This window comes from Oncorhynchus mykiss, unplaced genomic scaffold, assembly GCF_013265735.2.
Source record: "Oncorhynchus mykiss isolate Arlee unplaced genomic scaffold, USDA_OmykA_1.1 un_scaffold_218, whole genome shotgun sequence".
Lineage (NCBI taxonomy): Eukaryota > Metazoa > Chordata > Actinopteri > Salmoniformes > Salmonidae > Oncorhynchus > Oncorhynchus mykiss.
The window spans coordinates 125,761-144,629 of NW_023493687.1; the positions used below are offsets into that span (position 1 = coordinate 125,761).

Below are 18,869 nucleotides of genomic sequence, written 5' to 3' on the forward strand. Positions count from 1 at the left end.
TGCCTCGTAGACACAGACACAGACTGGGACCGGCATGGTTCTCTCTCAACACAATGCCTCGTAGTAACAGACAGTTGTTTGACCAGACTGCCACCCTGATAATTATTCACACCACTCTCTCAGGGCTTCCCAGCAGGTTAAGACAGAACGGATGACCCAGCACGATGACCCACTCTGAGTGGTGATAATTCCCTCAGGGGAGCTGACTGGGATCCAATCAGCACGCCTGATAATTCCCTCAGGGGAGCAGAGGTTCCTATGGTTCTATGCAAACTCAAGTCCTTCCACAGAGGCTAAATGAGGTTCCTATGGTTCTATGCAGAGGTTCCTATGGTTCTATGCAAACATTATACTAAAACCGGTGACAGTCTATGAGTCCGGGGGAAGTGAAACAACCCCAGAGAGGTCACAGGTCATCAACGCTCACCAAGCAAGGAGTTTTTCTATGGAGATCAATGAGTGTCGAATTTACTTAACAAAAGAAAAGGTTAATTTGGGACGTGTGACTTCTCTGATGGAATAGAAGGTCCGTAGTGATTAGGTTGTTATCAGTGTACTGATATACGTAGGACACGTCACATCCCTACACTATCTGGGAGTTGTTCCGTAGTGATTAGGTTGTGGCATCCCAACACTATCTGGGAGTTGTTCCGTAGTGATTAGGTTGTTATCAGTGTACTGGTATACGTAGGACACGTGACATCCCAACACTATCTGGGAGTTGTTCCGTAGTGATTAGGTTGTGGCATCCCAACACTATCTGGGAGTTGTTCCGTAGTGATTAGGTTGTGACATCCCAACACTATCTGGGAGTTGTTCCGTAGTGATTAGGTTGTGGCATCCCAACACTATCTGGGAGTTGTTCTGTAGTGATTAGGTTGTGACATCCCAACACTATCTGGGAGTTGTTCCGTAGTGATTAGGTTGTGGCATCCCTACACTATCTGGGAGTTGTTCTGTAGTGATTAGGTTGTTATCAGTGTACTGGTATACGTAGGACACGTGACATCCCAACACTATCTGGGAGTTGTTCCGTAGTGATTAGGTTGTGGCATCCCAACACTATCTGGGAGTTGTTCCGTAGTGATTAGGTTGTGGCATCCCAACACTATCTGGGAGTTGTTCCGTAGTGATTAGGTTGTGGCATCCCAACACTATCTGGGAGTTGTTCCGTAGTGATTAGGTTGTTATCAGTGTACTGGTATACGTAGGACACGTGACATCCCAACACTATCTGGGAGTTGTTCCGTAGTGATTAGGTTGTGGCATCCCAACACTATCTGGGAGTTGTTCCGTAGTGATTAGGTTGTTATCAGTGTACTGATATACGTAGGACACGTGACATCCCAACACTATCTGGGAGTTGTTCCGTAGTGATTAGGTTGTTATCAGTGTACTGATATACGTAGGACACGTGACATCCCAACACTATCTGGGAGTTGTTCCGTAGTGATTAGGTTGTTATCAGTGTACTGATATACGTAGGACACGTGACATCCCAACACTATCTGGGAGTTGTTCTGTAGTGATTAGGTTGTGACATCCCAACACTATCTGGGAGTTGTTCCGTAGTGATTAGGTTGTGACATCCCAACACTATCTGGGAGTTGTTCCGTAGTGATTAGGTTGTGGCATCCCAACACTATCTGGGAGTTGTTCCGTAGTGATTAGGTTGTTATCAGTGTACTGGTATACGTAGGACACGTGACATCCCAACACTATCTGGGAGTTGTTCCGTAGTGATTAGGTTGTGGCATCCCAACACTATCTGGGAGTTGTTCCGTAGTGATTAGGTTGTTATCAGTGTACTGATATACGTAGGACACGTGACATCCCAACACTATCTGGGAGTTGTTCCGTAGTGATTAGGTTGTTATCAGTGTACTGATATACGTAGGACACGTGACATCCCAACACTATCTGGGAGTTGTTCTGTAGTGATTAGGTTGTGACATCCCAACACTATCTGGGAGTTGTTCCGTAGTGATTAGGTTGTGGCATCCCAACACTATCTGGGAGTTGTTCCGTAGTGATTAGGTTGTGACATCCCAACACTATCTGGGAGTTGTTCCGTAGTGATTAGGTTGTGGCATCCCAACACTATCTGGGAGTTGTTCTGTAGTGATTAGGTTGTTATCAGTGTACTGGTATACGTAGGACACGTGACATCCCAACACTATCTGGGAGTTGTTCCGTAGTGATTAGGTTGTTATCAGTGTACTGGTATACGTAGGACACGTGACATCCCAACACTATCTGGGAGTTGTTCCGTAGTGATTAGGTTGTGGCATCCCAACACTATCTGGGAGTTGTTCCGTAGTGATTAGGTTGTGACATCCCTACACTATCTGGGAGTTGTTCCGTAGTGATTAGGTTGTGGCATCCCAACACTATCTGGGAGTTGTTCCGTAGTGATTAGGTTGTTATCAGTGTACTGGTATACGTAGGACACGTGACATCCCAACACTATCTGGGAGTTGTTCCGTAGTGATTAGGTTGTGGCATCCCAACACTATCTGGGAGTTGTTCCGTAGTGATTAGGTTGTGGCATCCCAACACTATCTGGGAGTTGTTCCGTAGTGATTAGGTTGTGGCATCCCAACACTATCTGGGAGTTGTTCCGTAGTGATTAGGTTGTGGCATCCCAACACTATCTGGGAGTTGTTCCGTAGTGATTAGGTTGTGGCATCCCAACACTATCTGGGAGTTGTTCCGTAGTGATTAGGTTGTGGCATCCCAACACTATCTGGGAGTTGTTCCGTAGTGATTAGGTTGTGGCATCCCTACACTATCTGGGAGTTGTTCCGTAGTGATTAGGTTGTGACATCCCAACACTATCTGGGAGTTGTTCCGTAGTGATTAGGTTGTTATGAGTGTACTGGTATACGTAGGACACGTGACATCCCAACACTATCTGGGAGTTGTTCCGTAGTGATTAGGTTGTTATCAGTGTACTGGTATACGTAGGACACGTGACATCCCAACACTATCTGGGAGTTGTTCCGTAGTGATTAGGTTGTTATCAGTGTACTGGTATACGTAGGACACGTGACATCCCTACACTATCTGGGAGTTGTTCCGTAGTGATTAGGTTGTTATCAGTGTACTGGTATACGTAGGACACGTGACATCCCTACACTATCTGGGAGTTGGTCCGTAGTGATTAGGTTGTTATCAGTGTACTGGTATACGTAGGACACGTGACATCCCTACACTATCTGGGAGTTGGTCCGTAGTGATTAGGTTGTTATCAGTGTACTGGTATACGTAGGACACGTGACATCCCTACACTATCTGGGAGTTGTTCCGTAGTGATTAGGTTGTTATCAGTGTACTGGTATACGTAGGACACGTGACATCCCTACACTATCTGGGAGTTGGTCCGTAGTGATTAGGTTGTGGCATCCCAACACTATCTGGGAGTTGTTCCGTAGTGATTAGGTTGTTATCAGTGTACTGGTATACGTAGGACACGTGACATCCCAACACTATCTGGGAGTTGTTCCGTAGTGATTAGGTTGTGACATCCCAACACTATCTGGGAGTTGTTCCGTAGTGATTAGGTTGTGGCATCCCAACACTATCTGGGAGTTGTTCCGTAGTGATTAGGTTGTGACATCCCAACACTATCTGGGAGTTGTTCCGTAGTGATTAGGTTGTGACATCCCAACACTATCTGGGAGTTGTTCCGTAGTGATTAGGTTGTGGCATCCCAACACTATCTGGGAGTTGTTCCGTAGTGATTAGGTTGTTATCAGTGTACTGGTATACGTAGGACACGTGACATCCCAACACTATCTGGGAGTTGTTCCGTAGTGATTAGGTTGTGGCATCCCAACACTATCTGGGAGTTGTTCCGTAGTGATTAGGTTGTGGCATCCCAACACTATCTGGGAGTTGTTCCGTAGTGATTAGGTTGTGGCATCCCAACACTATCTGGGAGTTGTTCCGTAGTGATTAGGTTGTGGCATCCCAACACTATCTGGGAGTTGTTCCGTAGTGATTAGGTTGTTATCAGTGTACTGGTATACGTAGGACACGTGACATCCCAACACTATCTGGGAGTTGTTCCGTAGTGATTAGGTTGTGGCATCCCAACACTATCTGGGAGTTGTTCCGTAGTGATTAGGTTGTGACATCCCAACACTATCTGGGAGTTGTTCCGTAGTGATTAGGTTGTGGCATCCCAACACTATCTGGGAGTTGTTCTGTAGTGATTAGGTTGTGGCATCCCAACACTATCTGGGAGTTGTTCCGTAGTGATTAGGTTGTGGCATCCCAACACTATCTGGGAGTTGTTCCGTAGTGATTAGGTTGTGGCATCCCAACACTATCTGGGAGTTGTTCCGTAGTGATTAGGTTGTGGCATCCCAACACTATCTGGGAGTTGTTCCGTAGTGATTAGGTTGTGGCATCCCAACACTATCTGGGAGTTGTTCTGTAGTGATTAGGTTGTGGCATCCCAACACTATCTGGGAGTTGTTCCGTAGTGATTAGGTTGTGGCATCCCAACACTATCTGGGAGTTGTTCTGTAGTGATTAGGTTGTTATCAGTGTACTGGTATACGTAGGACACGTGACATCCCAACACTATCTGGGAGTTGTTCTGTAGTGATTAGGTTGTGGCATCCCAACACTATCTGGGAGTTGTTCCGTAGTGATTAGGTTGTGGCATCCCAACACTATCTGGGAGTTGTTCCGTAGTGATTAGGTTGTTATCAGTGTACTGGTATACGTAGGACACGTGACATCCCAACACTATCTGGGAGTTGTTCCGTAGTGATTAGGTTGTGGCATCCCAACACTATCTGGGAGTTGTTCCGTAGTGATTAGGTTGTGGCATCCCAACACTATCTGGGAGTTGTTCCGTAGTGATTAGGTTGTTATCAGTGTACTGATATACGTAGGACACGTGACATCCCAACACTATCTGGGAGTTGTTCCGTAGTGATTAGGTTGTTATGAGTGTACTGGTATACGTAGGACACGTGGCATCCCAACACTATCTGGGAGTTGTTCCGTAGTGATTAGGTTGTTATCAGTGTACTGGTATACGTAGGACACGTGACATCCCAACACTATCTGGGAGTTGTTCCGTAGTGATTAGGTTGTGACATCCCAACACTATCTGGGAGTTGTTCCGTAGTGATTAGGTTGTGGCATCCCAACACTATCTGGGAGTTGTTCTGTAGTGATTAGGTTGTGACATCCCAACACTATCTGGGAGTTGTTCCGTAGTGATTAGGTTGTTATCAGTGTACTGATATACGTAGGACACGTGACATCCCAACACTATCTGGGAGTTGTTCCGTAGTGATTAGGTTGTGGCATCCCAACACTATCTGGGAGTTGTTCTGTAGTGATTAGGTTGTTATCAGTGTACTGATATACGTAGGACACGTGACATCCCAACACTATCTGGGAGTTGTTCCGTAGTGATTAGGTTGTTATCAGTGTACTGATATACGTAGGACACGTGGCATCCCAACACTATCTGGGAGTTGTTCCGTAGTGATTAGGTTGTGGCATCCCAACACTATCTGGGAGTTGTTCCGTAGTGATTAGGTTGTTATCAGTGTACTGATATACGTAGGACACGTGACATCCCAACACTATCTGGGAGTTGTTCCGTAGTGATTAGGTTGTTATCAGTGTACTGATATACGTAGGACACGTGACATCCCAACACTATCTGGGAGTTGTTCCGTAGTGATTAGGTTGTTATCAGTGTACTGATATACGTAGGACACGTGACATCCCAACACTATCTGGGAGTTGTTCCTGCCATCACACGCGTAATCAGCCTCATTGGCTAGAACGGTCCCACCTGACCTGGCCTCCTCCCGACTGCCTTCCATTACTTTGCATTGTTAGAGCGGCCAATGGAGGGTCTGGTCAATATAATGGATCATCTGAGGCCAGGCTGAGGATAGGCTGCTAGGCTGAGGCTAGGCTGAGGCTAGGCTGAGGATAGGCTGAGGATAGGCTGAGGATAGGCTGAGGATAGGCTGAGGATAGGCTGAGGCTGAGGATAGGCTGAGGCTAGGCTGAGGCTGAGGATAGGCTGAGGCTAGGCTGAGGATAGGCTGAGGATAGGCTGAGGCTGAGGATAGGCTGAGGATAGGCTGAGGCTGAGGATAGGCTGAGGATAGGCTGAGGCTAGGCTGAGGCTGAGGATAGGCTGAGGATAGGCTGAGGATAGGCTGAGGATAGGCTGAGGATAGGCTGAGGCTGAGGATAGGCTGAGGATAGGCTGAGGCTGAGGATAGGCTGAGGATAGGCTGAGGATAGGCTGAGGCTGAGGATAGGCTGAGGATAGGCTGAGGCTAGGCTGAGGCTGAGGATAGGCTGAGGATAGGCTGAGGATAGGCTGAGGCTGAGGATAGGCTGAGGTCAGACTCTACAGCTGTAGTCTCTGTGTTGTAGCAGACAAAACACCCTGGTTTTCAAACCGGTCAATAACTTTATTTTTCTGGTGGGAACAGTGGAAGTGGTTCCGTTCAGAAGGAACCGGTTCAGAATAATAATTCTGGTGGGAACAGTGGAAGTGGTTCTGTTCAGAAGGAACCGGTTCAGAATAATAATTCTGGTGGGAACAGTGGAAGTGGTTCCGTTCAGAAGGAACCGGTTCAGAATAATAATTCTGGTGGGAACAGTGGAAGTGGTTCCGTTCAGAAGGAACCGGTTCAGAATAATAATTCTGGTGGGAACAGTGGAAGTGGTTCTGTTCAGAAGGAACCGGTTCAGAATAATAATTCTGGTGGGAACTGTGGAAGTGGTTCCGTTCAGAAGGAACCGGTTCAGAATAATAATTCTGGTGGGAACTGTGGAAGTGGTTCCGTTCAGAAGGAACCGGTTCAGAATAATAATTCTGGTGGGAACTGTGGAAGTGGTTCCGTTCAGAAGGAACCGGTTCAGAATAATAATTCTGGTGGGAACTGTGGAAGTGGTTCCGTTCAGAAGGAACCGGTTCAAAATAATAATTCTGGAGGGAACGGTGGAAGTGGTTCTGTTCAGAAGGAACCGGTTCAGAATAATAATTCTGGAGGGAACGGTGGAAGTGGTTCCGTTCAGAAGGAACCATCTAAAGCCTCTAGTCATCGTGACAGCGAGAGCTGCTTTTCAGAACACAGAAAGCAGAGCAGACAACAGCATTCAGACATGTACCACAGCCAGAGTCCTCTCTCTGCTGAACAAATAACCCCTCTTCCATATCACCCCCCAAACAACAGCTGCTTCCACTGATAGTGTTGCAAGGTTCAACTCTGTGAGGCTGCATCCTTATATGTCATTTACTGCATGTATTCTGACCAGGGCCCCACAGGGGCGGCATTCTGGACCGAACCCGCGGCCTCGAAAAAGCTGCCATTATTTCAGGTCCAATCACGGGAGAGTGTTTTCAGAGAGAGTGGGTGATTCACAGAGTGCCTCTGGTGAACCTCAAAACAACCTAAAATCAGTATTTCCCATAAACCTGTCTTAGTTTCAGCTCAAGCTGAGCTGAAGAGCGGTCAGGGTTGGTGTTGTGAATGTCTTTCTGCGGTGATACAACGCTGGATGCTACCATTAGGATAGATGGTAAACTGACACCATTAGGAGAGATGGTAAACTGACACCATTAGGAGAGATGGTAAACTGACACCATTAGGAGAGATGGTAAACTGACACCATTAGGAGAGATGGTCAACTGACACCATTAGGAGAGATGGTCAACTGACACCATTAGGGGGGATGGTCAACTGACACCATTAGTGAGAGATGGTCAACTGACACCATTAGGAGAGATGGTCAACTGACACCATTAGGAGAGATGGTCAACTGACACCATTAGGAGAGATGGTCAACTGACACCATTAGGAGAGATGGTAAACTGACACCATTAGGAGAGATGGTAAACTGACAACATTAGGAGAGATGGTAAACTGACAACATTAGGAGAGATGGTAAACTGACACCATTAGGAGAGATGGTAAACTGACACCATTAGGAGAGATGGTAAACTGACACCATTAGGAGAGATGGTAAACTGACACCATTAGGAGAGATGGTAAACTGACAACATTAGGAGAGATGGTAAACTGACAACATTAGGAGAGATGGTAAACTGACACCATTAGGAGAGATGGTAAACTGACACCATTAGGAGAGATGGTCAACTGACACCATTAGGAGAGATGGTCAACTGACACCATTAGGAGAGATGGTAAACTGACACCATTAGGAGAGATGGTAAACTGACACCATTAGGAGAGATGGTAAACTGACACCATTAGGAGAGATGGTAAACTGACACCATTAGGAGAGATGGTAAATTGACACCATTAGGAGAGATGGTAAACTGACACCATTAGGAGAGATGGTAAACTGACACCATTAGGAGAGATGGTAAACTGACACCATTAGGAGAGATGGTAAACTGACAACATTAGGAGAGATGGTAAACTGACACCATTAGGAGAGATGGTCAACTGACACCATTAGGAGAGATGGTCAACTGACACCATTAGGAGAGATGGTCAACTGACACCATTAGGAGAGATGGTAAACTGACACCATTAGGAGAGATGGTAAACTGACACCATTAGGAGAGATGGTAAACTGACACCATTAGGAGAGATGGTCAACTGACACCATTAGGAGAGATGGTCAACTGACACCATTAGGGGGGATGGTCAACTGACACCATTAGTGAGAGATGGTCAACTGACACCATTAGGAGAGATGGTCAACTGACACCATTAGGAGAGATGGTCAACTGACACCATTAGGAGAGATGGTCAACTGACACCATTAGGAGAGATGGTAAACTGACACCATTAGGAGAGATGGTAAACTGACACCATTAGGATAGATGGTCAACTGACACCATTAGGAGAGATGGTAAACTGACACCATTAGGAGAGATGGTCAACTGACACCATTAGGAGAGATGGTAAACTGACACCATTAGGAGAGATGGTCAACTGACACCATTAGGAGAGATGGTCAACTGACACCATTAGGGGGGATGGTCAACTGACACCATTAGTGAGAGATGGTCAACTGACACCATTAGGAGAGATGGTCAACTGACACCATTAGGAGAGATGGTCAACTGACACCATTAGGAGAGATGGTAAACTGACACCATTAGGAGAGATGGTAAACTGACACCATTAGGAGAGATGGTAAACTGACAACATTAGGAGAGATGGTAAACTGACAACATTAGGAGAGATGGTAAACTGACACCATTAGGAGAGATGGTAAACTGACACCATTAGGAGAGATGGTAAACTGACACCATTAGGAGAGATGGTAAACTGACACCATTAGGAGAGATGGTAAACTGACACCATTAGGAGAGATGGTAAACTGACAACATTAGGAGAGATGGTAAACTGACAACATTAGGAGAGATGGTAAACTGACACCATTAGGAGAGATGGTAAACTGACACCATTAGGAGAGATCGTCAACTGACACCATTAGGAGAGATGGTCAACTGACACCATTAGGAGAGATGGTAAACTGACACCATTAGGAGAGATGGTAAACTGACACCATTAGGAGAGATGGTAAACTGACACCATTAGGAGAGATGGTAAACTGACACCATTAGGAGAGATGGTCAACTGACACCATTAGGAGAGATGGTAAACTGACACCATTAGGAGAGATGGTAAACTGACACCATTAGGAGAGATGGTAAACTGACACCATTAGGAGAGATGGTAAACTGACAACATTAGGAGAGATGGTAAACTGACACCATTAGGAGAGATGGTCAACTGACACCATTAGGAGAGATGGTCAACTGACACCATTAGGAGAGATGGTCAACTGACACCATTAGGAGAGATGGTCAACTGACACCATTAGGAGAGATGGTAAACTGACACCATTAGGAGAGATGGTAAACTGACACCATTAGGAGAGATGGTAAACTGACACCATTAGGAGAGATGGTCAACTGACACCATTAAGAGAGATGGTAAACTGACACCATTAGGAGAGATGGTCAATGTCTTTACATCCAGTCTTAGTACAGCGCCGGACACACAGAGACGTATCAGAGGGGATCAGTACTCCTCCTCTGGGGACTGTGACTGTCATGTTAAATTAAACTGGAGAAGAAAGCAGGGAAAAACCGTCAAGAGATATCGGATTGGATTCACAGAGAGACACGAGCTATCTACTTCCACCTACGCATCAACCACCCACCTGGAACGACACACACACACACACACACACACACACACACACACACACACACACACACACACACACACACACCGAGGTTGGTCTATGAGATGTGTGTATTCTGGCTGAGGACAGAGGACTGATATAACACAATGGCAGCCTTGTGTCACCATGGTAATCTCCTCCCTCTGATCAGGGAGACAAGTCCTAAACCATTTCTGACTGGTCTCTCTGTGTCTCTCAGCTTTAGGACCAGGCAGCTTGTTTCTCTCTCTGTGTTTTTCAGTCTCTGATCAGCTTCAGGACCAGCCCACTGGCCTGTGTCCCTCCCTGCTGTTAGTCTCTCTGATCAGCTGACTGGCCTGTGTCCCTCCCTGCTGTTAGTCTCTCTGATCAGCTGACTGGCCTGTGTCCCTCCCTGCTGTTAGTCTCTCTGATCAGCTGACTGGCCTGTGTCCCTCCCTGCTGTTAGTCTCTCTGATCAGCTGACTGGCCTGTGTCCCTCCCTGCTGTTAGTCTCTCTGATCAGCTTCAGGACCAGCCGACTGGCCTGTGTCCCTCCCTGCTGCTCCTCTGTAGCTCTGACAAAACTTGTGTCATTTTTCCTCTGAGAGGACAACTCCCCGCTGGCCAGTGCATGCTAGACCAACCCAGCTGAGCACACACACAAACACACACACACACACACACACACAGAGCCCCAACCCACCGACACACACCCCTATCTCCCCAAACAGGGGAGAATCAATGAGAGTGAGACATTGTGGGGAGGGTAAAGAGAGTGAGTCATTGTGGGGGGGTAAAGAGTCATTGTGGGGGGGTAAAGAGAGTGAGTCATTGTGGGAGGGGTATAGAGAGTGAGTCATTGTGGGGGGAGGGTAAAGAGTCATTGTGAGGGGGTAAAGAGTCATTGTGGGGGGGTAAAGAGAGTGAGTCATTGTGGGGAGGGTAAAGAGTCATTGTGGGGAGGGTAAAGAGTCATTGTGGGGGGGTAAAGAGAGTGAGTCATTGTGGGGGGGTAAAGAGAGTGAGTCATTGTGGGGGGGTAAAGAGTCATTGTGGGGGAGGGTAAAGAGTCATTGTGGGGGGGTAAAGAGTCATTGTGGGGAGGGTAAAGAGAGTGAGTCATTGTGGGGGGGTAAAGAGTCATTGTGGGGGAAGGGTAAAGAGTCATTGTGGGGGGGTAAAGAGTCATTGTGGGGAGAGTAAAGAGTCATTGTGGGGGGGTAAAGAGAGTGAGTCATTGTGGGGGGGTAAAGAGAGAGTCATTGTGGGGGGGTAAAGAGTCATTGTGGGGAGGGTAAAGAGAGTGAGTCATTGTGGGGGGGTAAAGAGAGAGTCATTGTGGGGGGGTAAAGAGTCATTGTGGGGAGGGTAAAGAGAGTGAGTCATTGTGGGGGGGTAAAGAGAGAGTCATTGTGGGAGGGTAAAGAGAGTGAGTCATTGTGGGAGGGGTATAGAGAGTGAGTCATTGTGGGGGGGTAAAGAGTCATTGTGGGGAGGGTAAAGAGAGTGAGTCATTGTGGGGGGCCAAAATCCCTGCTGCAGTGTGTGCAAACCTGGTCAAGAACTACAGGAAATGTATGATCTCTGTAATTGCAAACAAAGGTTTCTGTACCAAATATAAAGTTTTGCTTTTCTGATGTATCAAATACTTATGTCATGCAATAAAATGCAAATGAATTACTTAAAAATCACACCATGTGACTTTCTGGATTTTTGTTTTAGATTCCGTGTCTCACAGTTGAAGTGTACCTATGATAAAAATTACAGACCTCTACATGCTTTGTAAGTAGGAAAACCTGCAACATCAGCAGTGTATCAAATACTTGTTCTCCCCACTGTATCTACCCACAACATATATCTACAACATATACCCACAACATATATACCCCCCCCCCCCACAGCTTTATTACAGGCCACACTGTTTCTAACCGTCTTCATCTGCCCCGTAGAAACAACAGCACCAGCAACAACAACAGAAGGGATCAGCTCTGTAGAAGCCTGGGTCTGTACTGTGTCAATGGTAGGTTACGGAGGGGGGGGGGGGGGACTCTTTGGGGAGATGCACCTACTGCTCACCTCTTGGCAACAGCACAATGGTGATGTTATTACAGACACTGACCCTGTCTCTCTCAGCTCATTCACCGTCAAGCCACTAACAGCTCGTCTGATCACAGACAAATCACCTTGTTCCTCAAAAAGAACAGACATGGAAACAACCAGATATTCACAGCCCAGTCAGCTGTACAACATCAGACATTCACAGCCCAGTCAGCTGTACAACATCACAGCCCAGTCAGCTGTACAACATCAGACATTCACAGCCCAGTCAGCTGTACAACATCAGACATTCACAGCCCAGTCAACTGTACAACATCAGACATTCACAGCCCAGTCAGCTGTACAACACCACAGCCCAGTCAGCTGTACAACATCAGACATTCACAGCCCAGTCAGCTGTACAACACCACAGCCCAGTCAGCTGTACAACATCAGACATTCACAGCCCAGTCAGCTGTACAACACCACAGCCCAGTCAGCTGTACAACACCACAGCCCAGTAAGCTGTACAACACCACAGCCCAGTCAGCTGTACAACACCACAGCCCAGTCAGCTGTACAACACCACAGCCCAGTCAGCTGTACAACACCACAGCCCAGTCAGCTGTACAACACCACAGCCCAGTCAGCTGTACAACATCAGTAGATTAATACAGATTCATACAGATTAATACAGATGGAGATTCATACAGATGGAGATCCATACAGATGGGACCAAAACAGCACAGAGAAAAACCAGAAAGCAACCTGGAACCAAAATATCCAAACCCTCTTAGAGAACTTTCTGGATAGCACATCCACAGTGAAGAAGGCATCAATATGGCAGAACATCAACTATATATTCAGACCACATCCACTCACAGTGAAGAAGGCATCAATCTAGCAGAACAAAACATTAAACCTTGACGTGGGTTAACTAACTGGTCTAGGAACAGTGGGGTTAACTGGTCTAGGAACAGTGGGGTTAACTGGTCTAGGAACAGTGGGTTAACTAACTGGTCTAGGAACAGTGGGTTAACTGGTCTAGGAACAGTGGGTTAACTGGTCTAGGAACAGTGGGTTAACTGGTCTAGGAACAGTGGGTTAACTGGTCTAGGAACAGTGGGGTTAACTGGTCTAGGAACAGTGGGTTAACTGGTCTAGGAACAGTGGGTTAACTAACTGGTCTAGGAACAGTGGGTTAACTGGTCTAGGAACAGTGGGTTAACTGGTCTAGGAACAGTGGGTTAACTAACTGGTCTAGGAACAGTGGGTTAACTGGTCTAGGAACAGTGGGTTAACTGCCCTGTTCAGGGGCAGAACAACAGATTTGTACCTTGTCAGCTAGGGGATTTGATCTAGCAACCTTTCGGTTACAAGTCCAACGCTCTAACCACTAGGCTACCTGCCGCCCCAGATACAGAGAGAGATACATACAGAGAAAGAGATGCATACAGAGAGACTGAGATAGAGAGAGATCAATCTCCAAGTTAACCCCTCTGCTTCTCCCTCCAAAGGGCCTTTTCATGCCTGTGCAGAGACAGAGATACATACAGAGAGACAGAGATACAGACAGACAGAGATACACACAGAGAGACTGAGATAGAGAGAGATCAATCTCCAAGTTAACCCCTTTGCTTCTCCCTCCAAAGGGCCTCTTCATGCCTGTGCAGAGACAGAGAGCTTGTATTTCCACAGCCCGGTTTCACAACAGGAAGAGGCTCCGTTGTGACTGCAGTGAGTGGCCCGTTTCAAATCGACACATTTGGAGCTGGTTAAACTGGAGTGAAAGAGATGAACCGACCAAAAGTGTCACTTGTTTCTCCCGTCGTTAGTCAACCGTTGTTTACTGTCCATCTAAGTAACCCTCTTTAAAAACGTCTCGTGGGAAACATACACTTCAATGAGGTGAGCTCACACGTTCCTGTGTCGTCCAGACAGCGACACACAGACAGCTGGACAGTGACATGTCATCATCACGAACGTGCATTACCCATAGAGAAACAGCAGCGTTACATTCCACTGGGAGATGAGGGCTTTTAGCGGAGGATTATCATCATTATCATCTCAAACTACCTCAACATCATCTCAGAGGATTAGCATCATTATCATCTCAAACTACTTCAATATCATCTCAGAGGATTATCATCATTATCATCTCAAACTACCTCAACATCATCTCAGAGGATTGTCATCATTATCATCTCAAACTACCTCAATATCATCTCAGAGGATTATCATCATTATCATCTCAAACTACCTCAATATCATCTCAGAGGATTATCATCATTATCATCTCAAACTACCTCAATATCGTCTCAGAGGATTAGTCCCCAGGTCAACAGTCTACATCCTCAACTACCTCAATATCATCTCAGAGGATTAGACCCCAGGTCAACAGTCTACATCCTAAACTACCTCAATATCATATCAGAGGAATAGACCCCAGGTCAACAGTCTACATCCTAAACTACCTCAATATCATAGAGGAATGGAACCAGCTCATCAGTCTACATCCTAAATGACCTCAACGTCATCTCAGAGGATTAGACCCCAGGTCAACAGTCTACATCCTAAACTACATCAATATCATAGAGGAGGATTAGACCCCAGGTCATCAGTCTACATCCTAAACTACCTCAACATCATCTCAGAGGATTAGACCCCAGGTCAACAGTCTACATCCTAAACTACCTCAACATCATAGAGGATTAGACCCCAGGTCACCAGTCTACATCCTAAACTACCTCATCAGAGGAATGGACCCAGCTCATCAGTCTATATCCTAAACTACCTCATCATCAGAGTAATGGTCCCAGCTCATCAGTCTACATCCTAAACTACCTCATCAGAGGAATGAACCCAGCTCATCAGTCTATATCCTAAACTACCTCATCATCAGAGTAATGGACCCAGTTTATCAGTCTACATTCTAAACTACCTCATCAGAGTAATGGACCCAGCTCATCAGTCTATATCCTAAACTACCTCATCATAGAGGAATGGACTCAGTCTACATCCTAAACTACTTCAATATCATCTCAGAGGATTAGACCCCAGGTCAACAGTCTACATCCTAAACTACCTCAATATCATCTCAGAGGATTAGACCCCAGGTCAACAGTCTACATCATAAACTACCTCAATATCATCTCTGAGGATTAGACCCCAGGTCAACAGTCTACATCCTAAACTACCTCAATATCATCTCAGAGGATTAGACCCCAGGTCAACAGTCTACATCATAAACTACCTCATCAGAGGAATGGACCCAGCTCATCAGTCTACATCCTAAATGACCTCAATATCATCTCAGAGGATTAGACCCCAGGTCATCAGTCTACATCCTAAACTACCTCATCATCTCAGAGGATTAGACCCCAGGTCACCAGTCTACATCCTAAACTACCTCATCAGAGGAATGGACCCAACTCATCAGTCTACATCCTAAACTACCTCATCATCAGAGTAATGGACCCAGCTCATCAGTCTACATCCTAAACTACCTCATCATCAGAGTAATGGACCCAGTCTATATCCTTAATTACCTCATCATCAGAGTAATGGTCCCAGCTCATCAGTCTACATCCTAAACTACCTCATCATCAGAGTAATGGACCCAGCTCATCAGTCTACATCCTAAATTACCTCATCATCAGAGTAATGGACCCAGCTCATCAGTCTACATCCTAAATTACCTCATCATCAGAGGAATGGACCCAGCTCATAAGTCTACATCCTAAACTACCTCATCATCAGAGTAATGGACCCAGCTCATCAGTCTACATCCTAAACTACCTCATCATCAGAGTAATGGTCCCAGCTCATCAGTCTACATCCTAAACTACCTCATCATCAGAGTAATGGACCCAGTTCATCAGTCTATATCCTAAACTACCTCATCATCAGAGTAATGGACCCAGTTCATCAGTCTACATCCTAAACTACCTCAGAGGAATGGACCCAGCTCATCAGTCTACATCCTAAACTACCTCATCATCAGAGTAATGGACCCAGCTCATCAGTCTACATCCAAAACTACCTCATCATAGAGGAATGGACCCAGTCTACATCCTAAACTACCTCATCATCAGAGTAATGGACCCAGCTCATCAGTCTACATCCAAAACTACATCAGAGGAATGGACCCAGCTCATCAGTCTACATCCAAAACTACCTCATCAGAGTAATGGACCCAGTCTACATCCTAAACCTCCTAATCATCAGAGTAATGGACCCAGCTCATCAGTCTATATCCTTAATTACCTCATCATCAGAGTAATGGACCCAGCTCATCAGTCTACATCCTAAACTACCTCATCATAGAGGAATGGACCCAGTCTACATCCAAAACTACATCATCAGAGTAATGGTCCCAGCTCATCAGTCTACATCCTAAACTACCTCATCATCAGAGTAATGGACCCAGCTCATCAGGCTACATCCTAAACTGCCTCATCATCAGAGTAATGGTCCCAGCTCATCAGTCTATATCCTAAACTACCTCATCAGAGTAATGGACCCAGCTCATCAGTCTACATCCTAAACTACCTCATCATCAGAGTAATGGACCCAGTCTATATCCTAAACTACCTCATCATCAGAGTAATGGTCCCAGCTCATCAGTCTACATGCTAAACTACCTCAGAGTAATGGACCCAGTTCATCAGTCTACATCCTAAACTACCTCATCATCAGAGTAATGGACCCAGTCTACATCCTAAACTACCTCATCATCAGAGTAATGGTCCCAGCTCATCAGTCTACATCCTAAACTACCTCATCAGAGTAATGGACCCAGCTCATCAGTCTACATCCTAAACTACCTCAGCAGAGTAATGGACCCAGCTCATCAGTCTACATCCTAAACTACCTCATCAGAGTAATGGTCCCAGCTCATCAGTCTACATCCTAAACTACCTCATCATCAGAGTAATGGACCCAGCTCATCAGTCTACATCCTAAACTACCTCATCAGAGTAATGGACCCAGCTCATCAGTCTACATCCTAAACTGCTGTACTAAGTTGACTACAACAGAGAGGGAGAACAAGAGGAAAAGATAAAGCGAGGGAGAAGAGAACATGTCTTCCTCTCCCCCCCCCCCCCCCCCCCCTCTCTCTAACCCCAGCCCCATGTCGTGTCTGTAGAGGAGATATGTAACCCCCCCCCCCTCTTTATCTCTGGTCCCCACAGGCTGTTGGATTCTCTCCCTCCCTCCCTCCCTCCCTCTCTTCCTCTCCCTCCCTCTCTTCCTCCCCACACCAACTTAAAACCCCATTCCCTCCTCTGAGGCAGCTGCTTGCCCCCTGTACTCCCCCCTCTAACCTCAGCCCTCCAGCCCCAACCTCAGCCCCAACCTCAAGCCCTCCGGGAGCATTACTCCTACACCACAGTCCTCCGGGAGCATTACTCCTACACCACAGTCCTCCGGGAGCATTACTCCTACACCACAGTCCTCCGGGAACCTTACTCCTACACCACAGTCCTCCGGGAGCCTTACTCCTACACCACAGTCCTCCAGGAGCATTACTCCTACACCACAGTCCTCCAGGAGCATTACTCCTACACCACAGTCCTCCAGGAGCATTACTCCTACACCACAGTCCTCCAGGAGCATTACTCCTACACCACAGTCCTCCGGGAACCTTACTCCTACACCACAGTCCTCCGGGAGCCTTACTCCTACACCACAGTCCTCCAGGAGCATTACTCCTACACCACAGTCCTCCAGGAGCATTACTCCTACACCACAGTCCTCCAGGAGCATTACTCCTACACCACAGTCCTCCAGGAGCATTACTCCTACACCACAGTCCTCCAGGAGCATTTACTCCTATACCACAGTCCTCCAGGAGCATTACTCCTACACCACAGTCCTCCAGGAGCATTACTCCTACACCACAGTCCTCCAGGAGCATTACTCCTACACTACAGTCCTCCAGGAGCATTACTCATACACCACAGCATTTTACTCATACATTACTTCTAACCCTAACCCCCTCTCTCCAACAGTATTCTAACCCCCTCTAACCAACAGTATTCTAACCCCCTCTATCCAACAGTATTCTAACCCTAACCCCCTCTCTCCAACAGTATTCTAACCCCCTCTATCCAACAGTATTCTAACCCCCTCTATCCAACATTATTCTAACCCCCTCTATCCAACAGTATTCTAACCCCCTCTATCCAACAGTAATCTAATCCCCTCTATCCAACAGTATTCTAACCCCCTCTAACCAACAGTATTCTAATCCCCTCTATCCAACAGTATTCTAACCCCCTCTATCCAACAGTATTCTAACCCCCTCTATCCAACAGTATTCTAACACCCTCTAACAGTATTCTAATCTCCCTCGAACCAACAGTATTCTAACCCCCTCTAACCAACAGTATTCTAACCCCCTCTAACCAACAGTATTCTAACCCCCTCTATCCAACAGTATTCTAACCCCCTCTATCCAATAGTATTCTAACCCCCTCTAACCAACAGTATTCTAATCCCCTCTAACCAGCAGTATTCTAACCCTAACCCCCTCTATCCAACAGTATTCTAACCCCCTCTAACCAACAGTATTCTAATCCCCTCTATCCAACAGTATTCTACAACCCTCTAACAGTATTCTAACCCCCTCTAACAGTATT

General features: G+C 46.4%; 1 protein-coding gene and 3 long non-coding RNA genes across 16 annotated transcripts in view; 3 read left to right on the plus strand and 1 right to left on the minus strand.

The window, feature by feature from the left end:
• Positions 1-18,869, minus strand: part of ncalda (neurocalcin delta a) — a 93,305-nt gene that overhangs the window by 33,815 nt on the left and 40,621 nt on the right. The gene's annotated exons all lie outside the window — the stretch shown is intronic.
• LOC118947912 lies at positions 385-1,363 on the plus strand. Its single transcript, XR_005042052.1, has 3 exons — positions 385-877; positions 970-1,045; positions 1,184-1,363. It is a non-coding gene; the product is annotated as an uncharacterized LOC118947912 (long non-coding RNA).
• On the plus strand, positions 1,447-2,968 carry LOC118947911. Of its 2 annotated transcripts, none has more exons than XR_005042050.1 (5): positions 1,447-1,533; positions 1,626-1,945; positions 2,130-2,327; positions 2,420-2,495; positions 2,940-2,968. It is a non-coding gene; the product is annotated as an uncharacterized LOC118947911 (long non-coding RNA). The 2 variants fall into 2 exon arrangements; XR_005042051.1 differs by having other exon boundaries at positions 2,130-2,281.
• Positions 4,684-5,616, plus strand: LOC118947913. 2 transcript variants are annotated; one of them, XR_005042053.1, is made up of 3 exons: positions 4,684-5,031; positions 5,154-5,519; positions 5,566-5,616. It is a non-coding gene; the product is annotated as an uncharacterized LOC118947913 (long non-coding RNA). The 2 variants fall into 2 exon arrangements; XR_005042054.1 differs by having other exon boundaries at positions 4,684-4,833; positions 5,032-5,519.